This window comes from Trifolium pratense, linkage group LG5 (assembly GCF_020283565.1).
Source record: "Trifolium pratense cultivar HEN17-A07 linkage group LG5, ARS_RC_1.1, whole genome shotgun sequence".
Lineage (NCBI taxonomy): Eukaryota > Viridiplantae > Streptophyta > Magnoliopsida > Fabales > Fabaceae > Trifolium > Trifolium pratense.
Window position 1 is genome coordinate 57156266 of NC_060063.1, and position 20334 is coordinate 57176599.

Genomic DNA, 20334 nt, shown 5'->3' on the forward strand with positions numbered 1-20334 from the left:
GTCCACTGCTTCAGTTACCAATGCTGAACTAGCAGCACTCATAGCTGCCCTAAAGCAAACCACCGAAGCTCTCCAAGGCCAGAATCGCCGAATGGACGAGCAGAATATGAGACTAGATCGCTTGGAAAGGAATCAGCGACTCTCAAGGAACAACTCTCCCCCGAGGAGAACTCCTACTTCTCAATCCCCTCCTCGTCAGGAAACTGTCAGACAACGACGACCTGCCCTTGAGAGGATCGAGCAACCTGGCAGGAAAAGAGACCATGTCTCCCCTCCCCGCGAGGGTATATCCTCTCCGAATGTGAAGAAAGGAAAAATTGTGGACCGAACACCTCCTCGTCGTCATTCTCCCCAGGGACTCAGCTTGATGACCAAACAAGGGCAGCCAGTAAGCCGCAGCCATCACACTGACCAATTCTCCAGGAGCCCAACTCCTGATCGTGAGGCCTCACCTCCCCTAAACTCACATGAGAGTGACGAGGATGATCCCCGCTGCCCTTTATCTCACGACATACTTCAAGCACCCGTTCCAAAGGGATGTGAGCGACCACCTCCTCTCCCAGCTTACGATGGACTTTCTGACCCAGATGAACACATTGCATCAGTCAATGCTACCCTGAACTTCTTAAGGGTCAGTGGAGCCATTAGATGCAGAATATTTCCAACTACTCTGAGAAAGGGAGCTATGGCTTGGTACCACAGCCTAGCTCCTCGCTCCATAACCTCATGGATGGATCTGTCCGACCAATTCCGCAGGCACTTCACTGCTTCCCGCAAGCAACCAAAAACCGAGGCAGTCCTGGATGCCATCTTCCAAGCTGATAACGAATCTCTCCGCAGTTTCATAGAGAGGTTCAACAAAGAAGCCGTCCAGGTAGAAACAACTGACGATATGAAGAAATACTTGCTCCAAAGGGGCCTTAGGCCAAACTCTGACTTTGCAAAAGCCGTTGGAATCGAAAAACCGCGCACCTTTGGCGACCTCCTCCTCAAATCTCAACCCTATATCCAATATGAAGAGCAACAAGCTGCAGATGCTGCCCGTTATGGGCGAGCAGGAAACAGTCAACCTGCTCCTCGTTCAAATGTTGAACAGTTCAGCCGAGGAGGAGGAAGACGAAGAGGCGAAAGGCCTAGGGAACCCCGTGGACCTCCTAGCACGTTCAGCAATTATACTCCCCTTAGCAAAACCCAAGCCATGGTTATCTCTGTTGGAGGTTTTGACAAACAGACTGTGGGATCCATCAAGAGAAAATTTGAAGAATTGATAGATGGCTCCTCCAACCTGAGTGCAACTTTGGATAAACCGAAAGGGCAATCAAAGCCCTTAGCCTTCTATATGGAAGAGCTGCCCGGTGGAACTGCAAACTCCCAGATACCCCTGCTCATCAGAGTGGACATGGCAAATATGGACGTCCGCAGGGTACTGGTCGACCAAGGAAGCTCCTGTGATATCATGTATTCCCAACTTTTCAAGACTCTGCAACTAGATGAAACCTACCTCACTCCTTATTTTGGATCTGATCTCTCCGGATTTAATGGAGCAACAACCAAGCCATGGGGCTATGTAGACCTGCTAGTCACCGTTGGCTCTGAAGAAACTGCAAAAACTATCAAAGTGAAATTCCTGGTAGTAGACTGCCCTTCTCTCTACCAGTGCATCCTGGGCCGAACAGCTATTGCTGACTTAATGGCTGTCCCTTCAACCGCCCACCTCAAAATGAAATATTATACTCATAAAGGCCAAGTTGCGACACTGCATGGAGACATTGAAGCTGCAAGGAGAGTCTTCAATGCGTCCTCCAAAGGAAATGAGTATATCGGGCAGCTCCCCGAGTCCAAGAAGTCCAAGGCAACAACTTCCCTGCCCTTGCCAGAAATCAGCTCCATTGACCTCGACAGCCGCTTTTCCAAACAAGAAAACAAAGATGAGAAGAAGCTCCGCAAGGAGAAGAAGGAAGACGACGAGGCAAGCCAAGAGCACCGTCGTCCAGTTCCAGACGGCGAGTTCGAGCTGATGCCCTTCGGAGAAGACCCGAACAGGGCAGTGAAGATTGGGACTGGGCTCCCCGAACTTGCTAGGAAGCAACTTGAAGCCTGCTTGAAGGAAAATGCTGATCTGTTCGCCTGGCACGCTTCCGAGATGCCCGGCTTGGACCCCAACATAGCATGTCACCAGCTGACTATTGATCCCACTGCACTTCCCGTTGTACAACGTAGGCGTAGGCAGTCTCCTGAGAAATCGGAGGCTGCAGAAAAATGTGTAAAAGACCTCCTAGAGGCAAATTTTATTTCGGAGGCCAGGTATACAACCTGGCTGTCCAACGTTGTACTCGTCAAAAAATCTAATGGAAAGTGGAGGATGTGTTGCGACTATACCGATCTTAACAGGGCTTGCCCTAAAGACTCTTATCCCTTACCTTGCATTGATAGACTTGTTGATAATTCTTCTGGCTTTAAATTATTGTCTTTTATGGATGCTTATTCAGGTTATAACCAAATTCCAATGGCAGTAGCAGATAGAGAAAAAACAGCTTTCATGACCGAGTCGGGCAACTATTACTACAAGGTAATGCCCTTCGGTCTCAAAAATGCAGGAGCTACATACCAGCGAATGATGAACAAAGTCTTCCGAGGACAAATAGGAGACATGCTCGAGGTATACATGGACGACATGATCGTAAAATCCCCCGAGGAACTCGACCATGTCGTGCACCTTCGTAAGGTGTTCGAGCAGGCCAGGAAACACAACATGAGATTCAACCCAGAGAAGTGCACCTTCGGGGTCCGAGCAGGTAAATTCCTGGGATTTTACCTAACCGAGCGAGGAATTGAAGCCAACCCTGACAAGTGCAGAGCTTTTGCCGAGCTCCCCACTCCGAGCGATAAGAAGTCCATACAAACTCTTAATGGAATGCTAACATCGCTTTCCAGATTTGTATCCAAATCAGCACAACATGCACTCCCCTTTTTCAAACTACTAAAGAAAGAAGCAGTCTTCGAATGGACAGATGAATGCGAGCAAGCTCTCCAACACCTGAAAAAGGCCTTATCAGAGCCACCTGTCCTCTCACGACCAAGTGACGAGGAGGTATTATACCTGTACCTTTCCGTCGCCTCAGAGGCTGTAAGTGCAGCTCTTATTCGCGAGACAAACGAAGGGCAGAAACCAGTATACTTTACGAGTAAAGCCTTGCAGGGTCCTGAACTAAGATACCAACAAATTGAAAAAATAGCCCTGGCACTAGTTTATGCTGCGAGGAGACTAAGACATTATTTCTTGGCCCATACAATTGTGGTCCGAACAGACCAACCAGTCAAGTCTTTGCTTGGCCGACCAGATATGGCGGGCAGGATGCTCAAATGGTCCCTCGAACTCTCAGAATTCGACATTCGTTACGAGAGCAGAAAAGCTCTAAAAGCCCAAGTCCTAGCTGACTTCGTTGCAGAGATGACGAGCTCCTCCCCTACAGTGGACGGAGCAGATAAATGGACAATCTTTGTAGACGGAGCATCAAGCGCTACAGGAGCAGGTGCAGGCATCATTCTTGAAAATGAGAATGGCTTACTAATCGAGGTCTCCCTAGCATTATCCTTCCCGACTTCAAACAACCAAGCAGAGTATGAAGCATTCCTCGCTGGACTACGTTTGGCCGAGGACTTGCAAGCCAAGGAGATAAAAATATACACAGATTCGCAACTGGTCGCCTCACAGGTGCTAGGAGAGTATCAGACCAAGAATGATAACCTCTCTGAATACCTGGTGCTAGTAAAGGAAAAGATCACAAAGTTCAACTCTGTTGAAATATTACATGTTCCCCGCGAACACAACAAAAGGGCAGATATCCTGTCCAAGCTGGCAAGCACAAAAAGGAAGGGCGGAAACAAATCTGTCATCCAAGAGATACTCCCTCGTCCAAGCATAGAAAAATCAAGCAAGGTTGTGGACATAAACGTCATTGGCGACAAAGACTGCTGGATGACTCCAGTATACAACTTCCTCGAGCACGGAACTCTCCCTGACGACCAGAAACAAGCAGCTATAGTCAGACGAAGAGCCTGCTCCTATGTCATCCTTGATGGAAAATTATACAGGAGAGGATTTTCCATTCCTCTCCTAAAATGTGTGGACGAGGACACAGCAGATTACATCCTGCGCGAAGTCCATGAGGGCATTAACGCCCAACACCTGGGAGGAAGGTCACTTGCCAGGAAAGCTCTACGAGCAGGGTACTATTGGCCTACTATGCAACAGGACGCCAAAGACCACGTAAAAAAATGTGACAAATGCCAAAGGCATGGGGACATGCACTTAGCTCCCCCTCGAGAACTAAAATCTTTGTCTTCCCCCTGGCCCTTCGCCTGGTGGGGCATGGACTTACTTGGTCCTTTTACCAAAGGACTTTATCAAAATCGCTACCTAATAGTAGCAGTGGACTACTTCACAAAGTGGGTGGAAGCCGAACCCCTCTCCGACATCACATCACTCAGAGTCCTGCGCTTCTTCAAAAGAAACGTGCTAGCTAGATTCGGAATACCACAGGTGGTAGTCACAGACAACGGAACACAGTTTACAGACAAAGATTTTCAAGCATTCCTTGTTGCCCTGGGCACCAAGCAGCACTTCACATCGGTCGAGCACCCCCAAACCAACGGGCAAGCTGAAGCAGCCAACAGAGTAATCCTGAGAGGGTTACGAAGAAGACTCGACCAAAACAAAAAGAAATGGGTCGAAGAGCTTGACAATGTACTCTGGGCCTATCGAACAACCCCACACTCCACAACCGGAGAGACCCCCTTCCGAATGGTATACGGAACGGAGGCAGTTATCCCCGTAGAGATTGGGGAACCATCTCGTCGGACTGAGCAACCTCTAGACGAGGAGCAAAATGACGAGGCACTTCGAGAGGAGCTTGACCTCGTCGAAGAAATCCGAACGGGAGCTTCCTTAAAAGAGGCCACCCTGAAGCAGAAAATAGCTGCCCGTCATGACACCAAAGTCATCAAAAGAGAATTCGAGGTGGGCAGCCTCGTCCTAAGACGCAATGCAGACTCCCAGGATGGCAAACTTGCACCCAATTGGGAAGGACCATACCGCGTCATTGACAAAACAGAAAATGGTGCATACTATCTCGAGGACCTTCAAGGAAAGAAACTTCCTCGACCTTGGAATGCCCAGAAATTGAAACAATATTACAGCTAAGTTATTGCCACACTAAAAGGCTGCTCGCACTTCAGAACACAACGAATCGAGCACCTTAGACAACGGAGGGCACCATGGCACACGTGCTCATCTAAAACCATAGCAGGGGAACTAATTCACCATAAGGGAAATGGAACTCCTGCTAGACGAGGATAACTCTTGAAACGAGCCCATCGTCCCCGTGCCACGACCTAGCACCCAGCTCGCGATGGGAGGTTCAGGTTGCGAAGAAGGGTACACTAGCGTGCTTGTATTCGCGTAACTTAGAAACAACTCTAAGTGCTTATACAGTTCCCTAAACTGTTTAAGTCAAAACAGAGGAGACTACCCTCAATAAAACATGCTCAGTATCAAGCAGGGGAGACCTCCCCGGCAAAATAACAACGAGCGCAGCATTCATACATGCAAAAATATGATAAGTATACAAAACAGGCATAAAAATAAACAGGCAAAACTTAGCACACCAACTTGCTCGAATGAGCATACCAGCATGCCCAGACGAGCACCTTAATAACGGGGAGATAACCTCCCCGGCACGAAATTTAAACAACAAATTTCGTTAAGTTAAAATGGGGACAAGCTCCCCGGCTCAGATTTTGAGCAATAAATTAGCATAAAATTAGTTTAAGTTAAAAGTAGGGACCAGACCTCCCCGGTTGAAATTTTTAACAACAAATTTCATGAAAAATTTTCTAAGTTATGAGACGGGGAGGCTCCCCGGTTGAAATTTTTAACAACAAATTTCATGAAAAATTTTCTAAGTTATGAGACGGGGAGGCTCCCCGGTTGAAATTTTTAACAACAAATTTCATGAAAAATTTTCTAAGTTATGAGACGGGGAGGCTCCCCGAATGAAATTTTAAACAACAAAATTTTGTAAAATTTTCTAAGTTAAAAAAGGAGGAAACATACACGCGAGCAGAAAATGTAAACATACATGCGAGCAGGTATAGACGAGCAGTTATAAACAAGCATAGATAAATAAAACGGGCACCTGCCCGGAATTGTCATAAAAATCATACGGGGACAAAAGCCCACTTGTTCCAAAATTACAAACCATGGCTCAAAGGCCCCAAAAATTCAAAAAGACAAAATAAATTACAATAAGAAGGTCGGGGACATCTACTCCTCGCACCTATCTTCCTGCTCATGCACGTCATCTTGCTCATCTTCACGACCCTCCTCAAACACCCCCTCAGCGTCTTCCTCCTCTTCATCAGAGTCGGCCAGGCCAGCCGGGATAACAATTTGGCCATCCTTGACCTGCCCGTTCACATGCATTCCCCGGGTCACCAACTCCACGTCAGGATTAAGGCACTTAATTTGCTGCACGGCATTCTCAAAGGCGTACTCAGTGCCCTCTACAAAGTCATGGGACAGCTGAGCAATCACCTTGACCAAGTCTGCTCGGGTGGTCAACCCCTCGGCAGCCCTGTGCTCGTTCTCGCCCGGCGCCATGGCGGCATTAAGCCTTTCAATTTCAGCCCGAGCAGCATCCAAATCCTCTCCCCTTTTACGGTGCTCGTCCAGCTGGTCGCCCCAATGTTTTTGCTTCTCCTTTAGGTCTTCCACAGCAATTTTGAGCTGGTTGATCCGACCTTTGGACCGCTCGTGCCTGGCCTGGGCAGTGTTCAGCTGCTCGACTAAGGACTCCCGCTCGTCACCAAGGACAAGGGAGCTCGAGACCATCCGCACCATAGCAGCCATGTCACGAGCATGCTGCTGCCTACGGGCCTCTGGTTCCTGGTCAAGAATAGCAGCCCTTTCAGTTTCAAAGACCTCCGGAGGATACTTCTCAAAAAATTTGTCCACGGTAAAGCACCGAGGAACTGGAAACTTGCTGCATCCTCCCATGCCCGCATCTTCAACCGGGGGATCTTCTTCTCTTGTCCTCTTCGCTGGAGGAGGCCGGGGAGCTGAGGTAGGGGTGCCCGAACCAACACCCGAGGTCCCAATAACCTGCACGGAAGGGGTCCCCGGCCTCACTTCCTGGGAAGCTCTGGTAACAACCTTCTTTTTTCCTCGGCCAGACCTGCTCGCCTTCTCATCCTGCTTGGCCTTCAGCATGCGCTCGGCAATAGTTTCCATTTCGTCTGCAAACAAATGACGAGCAAGTTAGTAAAAGACGAGGAATACACACAATAATAGCAGAAATTTTTCTAAGTTAAAAAGAAAGGAAGAAATACCCAAACAAAGTTTAACCTCCCCGGCATTTTTGCACTTGAGGAGGGTCCTAGTATTAATAAAGCGGGGAGAGGCCTTAGGCTCCCCGTGTTCATCTCTTATGGTAACTCCCTTACGAGTCGTCCAGACCCCGGGAGTAAAACCGTCCACAAAAGCCTTCAAACTCTCGAAGGCAGCCATGTCCTCGGGAGACAGGTCCGCGTCCCCGGTTGTATATTCCTTAGGCTCCTTCAGGAAATGGGTGTACGACCAGCTTAACGGGAACTTAGGAACTGCCCGAACTATAACTTGCCCGCTGGCATCCTTGCGAGCAACACCTTGCTCGTCCCTATCTTCCGCCAGCTCCAATAAACTCTCCCGGGCAGATGAAGACTCTGGCCGGACGACGAAGTACCTCTCCTTGAAATCCTTAACGGAATCTACAAACATTTTGAATAATTTAACATCCTCGTGATGCTTTAATGAAACCCAATTCTGACGAGGTGTTCGCCCAACCTCCCTCGTCGGCTTACGCTGAATCTTGAAGATTCTAAAGAAAAGGGGAAGAGTGGGAAGAACGCCTTTATACGTACAGAGGTGCTCGAATCCCATAATAAAAGACCACGAGTTTGGATGCAGCTGCGACGGAGCCACCTGCAAGGCTTTAAGCACGCTGGCCGCAAAGGGGCTGAACGGCAGCCTGAGCCCCATCTCCTTAAATACAAATTCGTACATAGCGAAACCATGCCCGTCAAAAGACGAGCACACCCGTTCACCCTCCCCGGGTATACGGGTCGACCAATTTTGAAGCCCGTCTGCTCTCTGCTGCTCGACGGTCATATATAATCTTGGATCCTGGGAACTAAGCGCCGAGGCTATTCCCCGGGGTTCTGGAGCAACCCAATCCAGCGCAGGATCGGTTATGCAGTCGACCAATGTATACTTCTCCGCACCCTGGCTTTCCACAACCTCCTCGGATTCTGACATTTTACAACCTGAAATGCAGCAAAAACAAAGTGAATTCGATGATCAAATCCACCCTTTCACCGCAATTCAAGTGAAAGGGCGCAGGATAGGACGAGGACGCTGTCCCCGACCAAAGCCCTTTTCAAATGGCAATCAAAATCGTTTCCGAGGAGGATAAGGCAAATAAAAAACGGGGAGATAAGCTCCCCGGCATGAAATTTAAACAACAAATTTCGTGAAATTTTCTCTAAGTTAAAAACGGGGAGGTAAGCTCCCCGGCATGAAGTTTAAACAGCAAATTTCATGCAAAATTTCCTAAGTTAAAAAACGGGGAGATAGGCTCCCCGTCACCTAAACAAACTATCCAAAGTTTCAAACGGGGAGATAGGCTCCCCGGCTCTTAATAAACTATCCAAAGTTTGAAACGGGGAGATAGGCTCCCCGTCACTAGTCGTCTAATCTAAAGTTTCAAAAGGGAGGAAAGCTCCCCGGCACTAAATCCATATGGTGCCCGGCATGTTCATCCTAATGTTCATAAATTCATACATTCTTCATGTAAAAAACGCCCAAAACTGGGCAGAAATGACAAAAGATAGATCTAAGCAAGAAAATTTGGAAGAATTACCTTGAATATGAGGGAAATCTGAAGAGCGATTTGACTAGGATGTTTAAACTTCAGAGAAATCCACAAGTGAAGAGAGAGAGTGAAAAGTAAAAATGAAGTTCACTCTCCTCTATTATATAGATCAAGCCAGGAAAGTGAAGAGACGCTTTGATCCAATGGTCCTTACACTCCCTCGTAAAAATCAAAGCAGTAAATGCACCCTTTCACGTCCCCAATGAAAGAGGATGCTCGAATTTCACTCGAGCAAGTCTTCAAGCAAAAGCTGCGCTTCGCAGAAAACCTCCTTGTTGCTAACTTCTTCGTCATAGCAACGAGCAACAATTCCTTTATCTCCTCGTCATAAATACGAGCAACAAATCCCTCTCGTAGTTATCTCCTCGCAGTAAATACGAGCAAAATACTGAAACCACTTCGAGCTAAACATTGCAGATACTCGCTGCGAGCAAGGCCTAGACGAGCAACTTCCTCGTCCACTTTCGTTCAAGAGAGGTTGCAAGGAGATTTCCTTCTGCACTTGGGCACACATCTAAAGTCATCACTCCTATGCCTAGAAGCAACGACTTGGGGGGCTCCTGTTCTGGACTAGACTAATGCTAGTCCACCTAGACCCTCACAAAGTCCACATGGCTTGCCCAATCACCTCCATGTCAGCATGGCACAACCTCTCCACCAAGATAGGGTAAAATTACTACTCTACCCACTATCTAAGGGTGATATCTTGGCAGTCCCTCTTAATGGGCCTTGGCTAGTCCAGCCCACTAAGAGGACCTTTGGCCCAGAGCTGGGGGCTATAAATACTCTCCCTCTTGGGAGAGCAAGGTAGACACTATTCATTATCACAATTACTCTCTCTCTCTAACTTCTCTCTAGTATCTCTTTTGCTCTCTATTCCTTGTCTGACTTTGGCATCGGAGCACCTGCAGGTACAACCCCCCCCTCCGTGGATCATCTGCTCGGATTACTGCCTACCACCTGCTCAACGGACTTCCAGCTGGCCTTCTACCTGTTCTGATCAACAGTTAAGATCAAGATATTTTTTCAACTAAGAATTTGGATGGATTTAAGTCATTAATAACACCCTCAAATTTCCGTTGATTTTATTTACTTAAAGAGTGTATCTCTCCTTCAAATTAAATAATAAACGACATAAAAGTTAAATAAAATATAAATCATGAAGTCTGAATTGAAATTACTAAAATGAATAACACGCACTAGTACAAATATGACATATTACACATCATGTTTACATCTGACGAGCATATGTCAGATGTAAAAGGCTATATGGAGTAGCCTTTTCATCTGGCTTCAATATCCACAGATGTGAAAAATAAATAGAAAAGACTTTTTACATCTGACTTCAATGTACCAGAAGCATAACTAAACGCGGTGGCAATACTGTAATTATCTCGAAAATTGTCTAAAATAAATATATATCTGGGCAAATATATCCTCAGATGTAACAAGTCAGGTTGAGTAAATAAAAAAAAAAAAAAAAATTGGAACCGAATAATTGATTCAAGTGCAAAACACTCTCAGACGCGTACCTACACTCAAATATAACACTCTCTCTCTCGATGTCAAGAACAAAACCGAAGAACAAACCCAAACCCTCGATTCGTCTCGATTCCTCTCTCGATTCGACAATCTCTCACTCTCACTGTCACTCGTCCTCTCTCACTCATTCTCTCGATCTCGATTTCGTCCTCTCTCTCACAGTGGTTCTCTCGATCTGGATCTCGAACCCTAAGCCCCAAATCGAAGCTCAGTGAAACAAATTGAAGCTTCTCTCAGATTGTTATCGTTCCTCTCCCTACAACTGAAAACACAAACAGGTACTGATTCTATTCTCAAATTTTTTAATTTCTTTTTGTTTGGTTAAAGACTGAATTCTAATTATTATCATTATATATCTTTGATGATGATTATTATCATAATAATATGTAATTTTTGGGGTTTTATGTCCTGCTGATGTGCGTATTTTGTTTGGTTTTATGTGCGTTTTTTTGGGGTTTTTATCTTTTTGTTCTGCTTTTGGTTTGTGGGCGTGTTGCCCTGGTAGTCTCTTTTTTATGTTTCTCTTTTTTATTGACATTAAAAACCTAAATGTTGTGTTTTGGGATCATTTATAATTTTCTAAAACCCTACTAATTACTACTTTTGTTTTGCAGGTAAAAATACACAAGTTACTTTTAGAATCAAGATTCAGGACGAAAAAGAAGGAGGAAGCAGATCTGTTTTTTGTTCCATCTTATGTTAAATGTGCACGTATGATGGGTGGACTTAACGACAAAGAAATTAATAACACTTTTGTTAAAGTAAAAAACTCTTTCGTTTCAATTTAAAGTGTATTGCTAATGTTCTAAATGAATCTTAGGAATTACTTAGCTGAAATTATGTTTATGTGATGATTAGGTTATTAGCCAAATGCCTTATTTTCGGTTATCTGGAGGCAGGAACCACATATTTGTTTTCCCAAGGTAATAATGCTGGTGATGGTTTTATTTTTTGCATTGTGAAAAGCATGTGGCATTTGTGTTTAATAGGTTAATACGAGTATCGATGTTATGTTTCTTTATATGAATTTAGACATTGCTAAGGTTTCCTATTAGCTAATATACATGCTTTGTTAATTGCTTTGTTTTTAGTGGAGCTGGTGCTCACTTGTTCAAGTCTTGGGCAACATATATAAATCGCTCCATTATTCTTACACCTGAGGTGAACTTTTACTTTTCCTCATAGTTTTATAGGTTTTATCAAAGGTTTTAAGTTATGGTTGCTTGCTTTATGAAGTCTTGTGTGTTACTGTTTGGTGTAATAATGTCTTTAGTAATTAGGAGATGGAATTATGTGAAGTTTGGAACAAGCTGAGGAAAGAAGTACCAAATGTAATGTATGTGATGTGAAACAGCAGGGAATAACAATGAGGCAAAACTTGAACATATCTCAACCTTCATTTTTACAGTGTTGGTTTTCATTTTGATTTTTCCTTTCTTTTTGTTGATCACTGGCCAACTAGGGGTAAAAGTTAAAAGTTTCCGTGAACTGAGTAGTGATTACTCACCTTTGATTAAAAGAATTTAACATTCCTCTGTCCTGTAGTCATTCACCTTTGATTAAATGAATTTAACAATCCTCTGTCCTGGCCATGAACGTGAAAGCCCTGGAGGATTTCATTCTAGAATATTGTATTGATATTTTGTTAGCAATGTTACATTTATAAAAAAATAAGCATTGGAGCAATGTTACGTTTTTTTGGTATGTTTCCTATACTTTTTTTAGTAAATACTAGTAAATTTGGTACTTAAATGTGTGAGAGATTTTCATTTCACTATAGGAACTGAATGTATTGAAATTACAAACAAATCCCCAAATTTTCTTTTCCTTTTTCAGGTGTGAGGGTCTGCAGCTTTTTTCTGTTTTTTTAGTTAGTTTTAGACTCTCTTTTTTTTTTTTTACAAAAGAGTTAGTTTTAGACTTTTAGTAGTCACAATTTGTTGAATTCTGTTTTTGGTGAGTTTATCATGAAATTCTGTTTGCATGTTCTTTGTTGAATTCATATGAGAATTCCATTCCAATATCAATTTCTACAGCTTCCTCATTGCTTATATTTTTCCTCTTTGATTGCTTCCTAGACAGTATATGGACTATGTATATCTTAAATGATGTTTCAGGCAACTACAAGATACTGTTTTTATTTTACAAAATGAATTTATATGGACTTTCATTGATGTTGTTTTCAGGATTTTTAAACCTTGTTGAAGGAGAAAAACAAATTCAAACCTGGATGTTTTCAAGAAGGAGAAAGACAAATTCAAACCTGGATCTAAGGTAGAAGAAAATTAAGGGTTGTTTAAGAACAAGTGGAGTGGCAGCAAAAGCTGCGTTTCTGTTACTAAACAGCTCGTCTAGTGAGAAGCATCATCGCCTAGCGACGACAGCAGCGTGCTCTGCCTCTGTATGTTGTTCTTTCCCCTATCCAACCATTCTTGATCGTAGGTAAGCAAACTCAAGCTCTTTTCCTTCTCTCTAGGATTATTCTATTCTTTTGGTGTTACAAATATCACTAATCTCATTCTTGGTAATTATATGTGGCTTGTTTGGAGAAAGAGGCTGTGATTGAAGTATTTGGAGCTGAGAATTGAATGAAAATGGAAGGACATGGCCATTTGGAGAAAGGTATGAAATTGGAGATTGGTGATTGTTAGAGGAGTTTCATGGAAACTCGTAAGTACGAGTTTTGCTACCTTAGTTTCCCATAATTAATAAATGCACGACAACAATAGGATTTTATGGAATTTAGAGTGAGTTAAATTAAAAACCCAAATTTAACTCTACTGTAATTATAGTATATGATATAATGTCTATAGCTAATGAAATGGGACTGTAGGTGGTTAAATTATCAATTTTTGCAGAAAAACGCAGATTATGATGTTGCCGATGATGAGGCTTAGGAGCTAGCTAGGTTATGAATTGCGAAACAGCTGGGTAACTTGTTTTCTTGACCTATACAATCCCGAGGTAGATTATGATGTTGCCGATGATGAGGCTTAGGAGCTAGCTAGGTTAATTTGTGTGATGTTACAATGGATTCACATTAATTATGATGTTTTGAATTGTAATGACTTGTATTTTGCTTGAAAGTTATAACATTTTGGATGAATGAGTTGGTATTTTGCTTGAATTGTAATGACTTGGTATTTTATTTGAATTGTAATGACTTGGTTGAATGTAATTGTATTTTGGTTGAATGTTGAATTGTAATGCTATTTTGGTTTTTTTTAGTTACAAAATAGGATTTAAAATATAAAAAAAAACGCAGGATTTTGGAAAAAAAATAAATAAATAAAGTTACTATTTCACATCTGGTGACTTGGTCAGATGTAAAAGGTCCAATTTAATTAAAAAAAACAAAATTGGTCAGCTGAAACACGAGAACAGAGGTAAAAGGGGATACTTTTACATCTGGCGAATGTCAGATGTAAAAAGCATAAACTTACTACTTCTCGTACGTCTACCTCTGACTTGGGCCAGATGTAAAAGGGGGTTTTGGCCAGATGTAAAAAGTGTTTTCTGTACTAGTGACGGTTCAATAGTCTTAAATGAAATTGACATCTGGTTAAGCTAAATCTATTCACATGGATCATAAGTTTTTGGTCATTTCTTTAATTAAAAGCTTTTTTCTTTGACAAAGTCTTTGGAAAATATTAAAGTCTATGGGAAATCATAATTAGAATATAGTCATTCTCTAATTCAAGTTGTTGGTCATTCGATAATTAAAATCTCTTAGTCATTTTTTAATAATTAAAATCTCTTAGTCATTATGTACCAAAAAAAAATCTCTTAGTCATTTTTTAATCAGGTTTTTGCTCAATATTTTGTCGGAAAATTTCTATATATTGGGCCTCTCATCTCATTCCAATTCCACACCTTTAACTTTAACATATCAATCTAAGAAAATGCCTTTGTCTGATTTGGAACCTAAGCCAACCTCAAGTGCTCACCATGGAGTTGGTAAGCATTCTTCTTCATTTCAAGATTTCTTGTTTGCTTTTGTTTTTTCATATATATATATATATATATATATATATATATATATATATATATATATATATATATATATATATATATATATATATATATATATATATATATATTATTTAATCCATTTGACTCATTTTAATGGAGTTTCAATAATTTCAAAATTATACTATCATCAATTAAAAACAATTCTTATAAATGTTTTTATAGCTTACGAGTTTACTCCTTTTTTATATATAAAAAATACTTATTTGATGGCGAGGGTTTGAGTAGTATGCTAAAGGTCTTGGGTTCGATCATCAGTTTCATTCTAAAAAAAATAAAAAATACATGTTTGATAATAGTAGATTTTTCGTGTCGTGACGTTGCTCAATTAAAATACACTTTTTATGGTTATAACAAATTAAGTTTGAGAAAATTATGAATTTGAAGAAATTGTGGGCAATTATGAATAATATAGATAAAGAACATCACAATTAATATATAGAACAATTAGCGTCTAATTCCATTTTATTGAACATGAGTATTAATACTATTTTAAATGGTTAAAGTTTTCGTAAAATTTTATAGATGTTATCTATAGAATATAAATTTTCAATTTACTAGTAAATTTTATAAAGTTTATATTTGTTAAAATGTTATTAAATGATGTAATTTGAACTCTCCCTATAAATACATACTTGTATTTGAGATTGTAATTAGTATTATATGGACTCTGAAAATCAATATTGATGTAGGTATTTCTAAATCCGTGAGAGATCTACCTCCGGCCGATTATTTGTTCAAGATTCATTCATATTCCTTGTTAATGGACACAAAGGTTGAGAAGTACGAGTCCAATGATTTTCAAGTTGGTGGACACAAATGGTTATTTCTATTTTCACCCTCTACCTTTCCAAAATTGTTTGGTCAATTAATTAATTAATTAATGTCTATTGCTGGATAATTTGAAAGTTGAAATAATTGGAGGATATTTACTGGATTATTTTCAATTTTTTTAAAAGTTTTTTTTTTACACTATTTCTTAATAATTTAAGGATATTTACTCAACAAATTTATCTTTCACCAAATATTTAAAACAATGGTATAAATCTCCTTGGGACATTTGTAACAATTTTGATGCTATCTTTGCTCTAGGAAATTGATACTTTATCCAAGTGGTAATTCGAAAAGCAATGGAAAAGGCCATGTCTCCTTATACTTGGCATTAGCAGATACAGAGAATCTTATTGATGGTTGGGAGGTTAATGTAAACTTTAAATTGTTCGTGTTTGATCAGAAAAATAACAATTATTTGACTGTCCAAGGTATATACATAAATACAACTTCTCTTTTATTTTTTTACAGAAAGCAAATTCTTCTTAGTACTTGCATGACTCCATCTAATATGATAGCCTCTTACAATTTATTGTAAATTTTTATAAAATATTACATGCATCTCATTTTTGATAAATTTTAATACTTTGCTTACTGTAGATGGTGATGGCACTGTACGAAAATTTCATGAAATGAAAAGTGAATGGGGTTTTGAGCAATTAATTTCATTGGAGGAACTATTTGACTCATCTCATGGATACCTTATTTAAGATTCATGTGTGTTTGGAGCTGAAATTTTTGTGATTGGTCATTCTGTCAAATGGGAAAGTTTATCTCTTGTTAAGGATCCTCCTCATGCCTCCATCACTTGGAAACTTGAGAAATTCTCAACATTGGATAAGACCTTTTACACTTCCAATTCCATCACTGTTGGTGAAAGAGATTGGTATAATATATCAACCACCTATTATTTTTAATTAATTTCTAACAAATTGTTAATTAATGTTTATTGTTTGCATCAAATGTCCTTCTTTCTACTTTTATTTGTACTTAATTATAAAATAAAAATTTATTTGTTAGATCAAATATAATTGCTATTGAATAAATTTTAAAAATATATATTGTATAATTTGCTTATAATGAAGACAGGAGAGGGAGTATTCCATTACGAATATGTGCCAAAAAATAATGTACCATTAATTATATGTGCAGGAGGATAAAGGTTTTTCCTAATGGAGAAGCAGATGAAAAAGGGAAAAGTCTAACTGTTCATCTGGAGCTAACAAATTGTGAAAGGTTCCCACCAAACAGAACATTGTATGCAAAATTCAAGTTGAGAATTTTAGACCAACTTCATAATAAATATTATGAGAAAACAGGTGATAACATTATTTATTTATTTTTCAAAGCTTCTTATTTTGTGAACTTTTAAAGAATTATAAATATACTTTTTATCATTTACTTACAATTTTCTGATAAGTTATATATATTTTTTCTGCTGCAGCAAGCAACGGTTGGTTTAATTCTTCCAGTCGTATATGGGGGTATGGAAAGTTCATATCTCTAAGTGAACTCAATGAAGCAGAAAATGGATATCTTAAAGATGATACCATAATCATAGAGGCTCAAATCCTTACAGTATCCATTGTTAAGATTTCCTTCTAGATTAATTTTTAAGAATAAAGATCGACTCTTGTGATTATGGTCGACATTTATCTTGTTGTAGTAGAATGTTTTCTTGTGTTTCATTTTGGTGTAACGTAAATCAGATGTGTTTCAATAACATATCAAATATCAAATAAAGTTTGGTTGTGAAAATTTTTCTTGTATTTTATTTACTTTTAGAAATTCTATTATTTAAATTTAAGCAAGTTTTCTTTTCTTATAAATTGGATATTCTCTACACGGAAATTAATCCTCAAGTCTTGTGCGATACAAATGGGTGGTAAACTCCCCTTAATAGTTTTAATAGTGTTGTATGTCCAAGTCGGAAATCGAATCCAAAATCTTAATTAAGTTAAAAGATATTGACGCCAAGTGTTCTTGGATAATTTAAGCAAGTTTGTACTAGATATATATAGAACACTAATAATCAGTTCATTGGACCATCTAATCTGGCTCGAACGTCAGTTCTGACATCGAGTGGTTCCAGCCCCTTCCGATCACAAATTTAAGCAAGTTTAATACTAGATATAGGAACAAGTTGTTTTGTAAAAAAAAAAAAAAAATACTAGATATAGAAACAAGTTTTTTTTTTTTATAGATCAAGGTCATTGTTTAATTCAAGTCGTTGGGAAATATTAACTAAAATATAGTCATTATTTAAGTTACTAGCTGGTACGTTATTCATTCTTTAATGAAAGTCATTAGTCATTTTTAAATCAAGTTTTTGGTCAATCTATAATTTAATTTTTTAATCACATAATTTCTATATATTGTGGCATCTCAATCTCATTCAAAGTGGTCATCACTTTTAATACATTTGAGATAATGCCGTTGTCTGATCTGGAGACTATCCGCAAGCCATCTTCAAGTGCTCATAATGAAGTTGGTATGCATTCTTCTTCAACTTTATTTTGTTTCTTATAATAGTTCGATTGGATTTTGCTATCAAAAAATATTTAGCAGCGCAGCTTGTTGTCCGTCTACCTTTTGTTCATGTGTAATTATTTTCTATATACAAATTCGACTTGTTTCTCAAAATCTTAACGATCCATATAATTTTTATATGCAGGTATATCAAGAACGGTGAGAGATCTGCCACCAGCCGATTACTTGTTCAAGATCCAATCATATTCCCTATTAATGGACACAGGGTTGGAGAAGTATGAGTCCAATGTTTTTCTTGCTGCTGGATACAAGTGGTCAGTTCTATTTTTTACATCCCTCGCTCGTTTCTACTTGTATAATACTATTTTTGGTAGTTATTAACTGAATTATATTTACGGAACTGCCTCTTTTCTATTTTACAAGGCCGAAAATATATACGTAACATCGAATTAGACTTTTTTTTTCTTTCAAAAACAACCAAATATATATTTAGGACAACTAAAATTTAAGTACAAAGCATACCCGAAATATATATTTGGTTGTATACTCTATCCAAGTGGTAATAAGAAAAGCAATGGCAATGGTCACGTCTCCTTATACCTAACAATTGCAGATACAGAGAAGCTTCCTCATGGTTGGGAAATTAATGTAAATTTTAAGTTGTTCGTGTTTGATGAGAAAAACAACAATTATTTGACTATCCAAGGTATATATATACTATTTATATTTGACCTGAAAATGAGTCGAGTCGATTCAAGCAGCCTAATATATATATATATATATGAACTTGGCTCAATAAAAATTAGTTTAGTTCGAAATTTTATTCAAGTTCGACAGAACTATTTTTTCAACTCAAGTTGGGCTCTAATTTTTTTTCAAATACGCTCAAATAGACAAATACTAAATATTTCATTCTCTTTTATTCATCTATGTGTTTATTGTAGATGCTGATGGTGCTGTAAGAAAATTTAATGAAATGAAAACTGAATGGGGTTTTGAGCAATTAATTTCATTGGAGATTCTTTTGGATAAATGTAATGGATACCTTGTTGAAGATTCATGTGTTTTTGGAGTCGAAGTTGTTGTGATTGGTCATTCTGGCAAATGGGAAAGTCTATCTATGGTCAAGGATCCTCCTCAAGCTTCACTCAAGTGGAAACTTGAAAACTTCTCAAAATTGGTTAACAACTATTACCTCTCCAAATCCTTCCATGTTGGTGAGAGAGACTGGTATATATAATCAAACCTCCATCATCACACTTAATTATTATTTCTAACAATTCTTTGGTTTAATTAGTAGAAAAATATTAACATATGCGTCTTATGACACATGTTAATTAAAGAGTTAAAGTGAAAATTTTGTCTTATAAAATATACTATTTTTAAAATTCTGAACATGTGTCCTTAGGACATATGTTAATATGATTCTAATTATTATTGTTTTCATAATTAAAAATTAATTATTTTGTGCAATTTATTATTATGTAAATGTAGGAAGTTAAGGGTTTATCCTAAAGGAAATGCAGATGAGAGAGGTAAAAATCTATGTATTTTTTTGGAGCTAACAAATTGTGAAAGGTTCCCATCCAACAGAACAGTGTATGCAAGATTCAAGATAGGATTATTGGACCAACTTCATGATAAATATTATGAGAAAACAGGTAATAATGTTGGTTATCATGTTCTTCTAATTTTGGAGACAAAATAATTATAATTTTTTTTTTTTTGTTATTTAAAAGGTTAGGCTCAATTGTATTTTTTTTTTTGTGCTGCAGCAAATCACTGGTTTTGTACCTCAAGTGATGAATGGGGATTTCCAAAGTTCTTATCTCTAAGTGAACTTCATGAAGCTGCAAAAGGATATATTAAGGATGATGCAATAATCATGGAGGTTGAAATCCTTAAGATATCCATTGTTAAGATTTCCACCTAGAATGATGCTATAATTTCAAAACAAAGATTAATCCCTTTGTGGTGGACATGTATCTAGTATTTTATGCCCTTCAAATTAAGTTGGTTGTGGACAGTTTTCTAGTATTTTATTTCGGTGTACTTCGTCAAATAAAGTTGGTTGTGGACGTTCTTTGTATTTCAAATAATGTTTTTTTTTTTTTTACAAATATTTCAAATAATGTTGGTTGTGCACATTTATCTGGTATTTTATATTTTGGAATTTATAATGATTAAATTCAAATAGGTTGTTGTGTAAAAAAAATAAATTCAAATAGGTTGTTTGGGTTGTTAAAGCAAAGTGCGATCCTTTAGTCTATTCACAACAAGAGATTTATTTTTGTCACCCTACTGATTCTGGGACGCGCCCTACAAAATTATCAAAATATTTCCGTTCGCTAAGTAACGGATTCTACGTAAGAGAGTGTTTTTTTCTCAAAAATATCATTTTTATAACATCCGCTACTTAAGTAGTGGGCGTAATAAAAATGAGATATTTGAGGAAAAAAATACCCTACCAAGA

The 20334-nt window shown here is 39.0% G+C and overlaps 1 long non-coding RNA gene and 1 pseudogene across 3 annotated transcripts; both read left to right on the forward strand.

Annotated features, from left to right (window-relative positions):
* Positions 1–10177: 10177 nt before the first annotated feature.
* On the forward strand, positions 10178–13689 carry LOC123885853. 3 transcript variants are annotated; one of them, XR_006801273.1, is made up of 6 exons: positions 10178–10789; positions 11126–11272; positions 11370–11434; positions 11603–11672; positions 12698–13258; positions 13370–13689. It is a non-coding gene; the product is annotated as an uncharacterized LOC123885853 (long non-coding RNA). The 3 variants fall into 3 exon arrangements; XR_006801271.1 differs by having other exon boundaries at positions 10181–10789; positions 12698–13133; XR_006801272.1 differs by lacking the exon at positions 11603–11672 and having other exon boundaries at positions 10181–10789; positions 12698–13133.
* Positions 13690–14371: 682 nt separating this feature from the next.
* On the forward strand, positions 14372–19950 carry LOC123886966 (annotated as a pseudogene).
* The last annotated feature ends 384 nt before the right edge of the window (positions 19951–20334 follow it).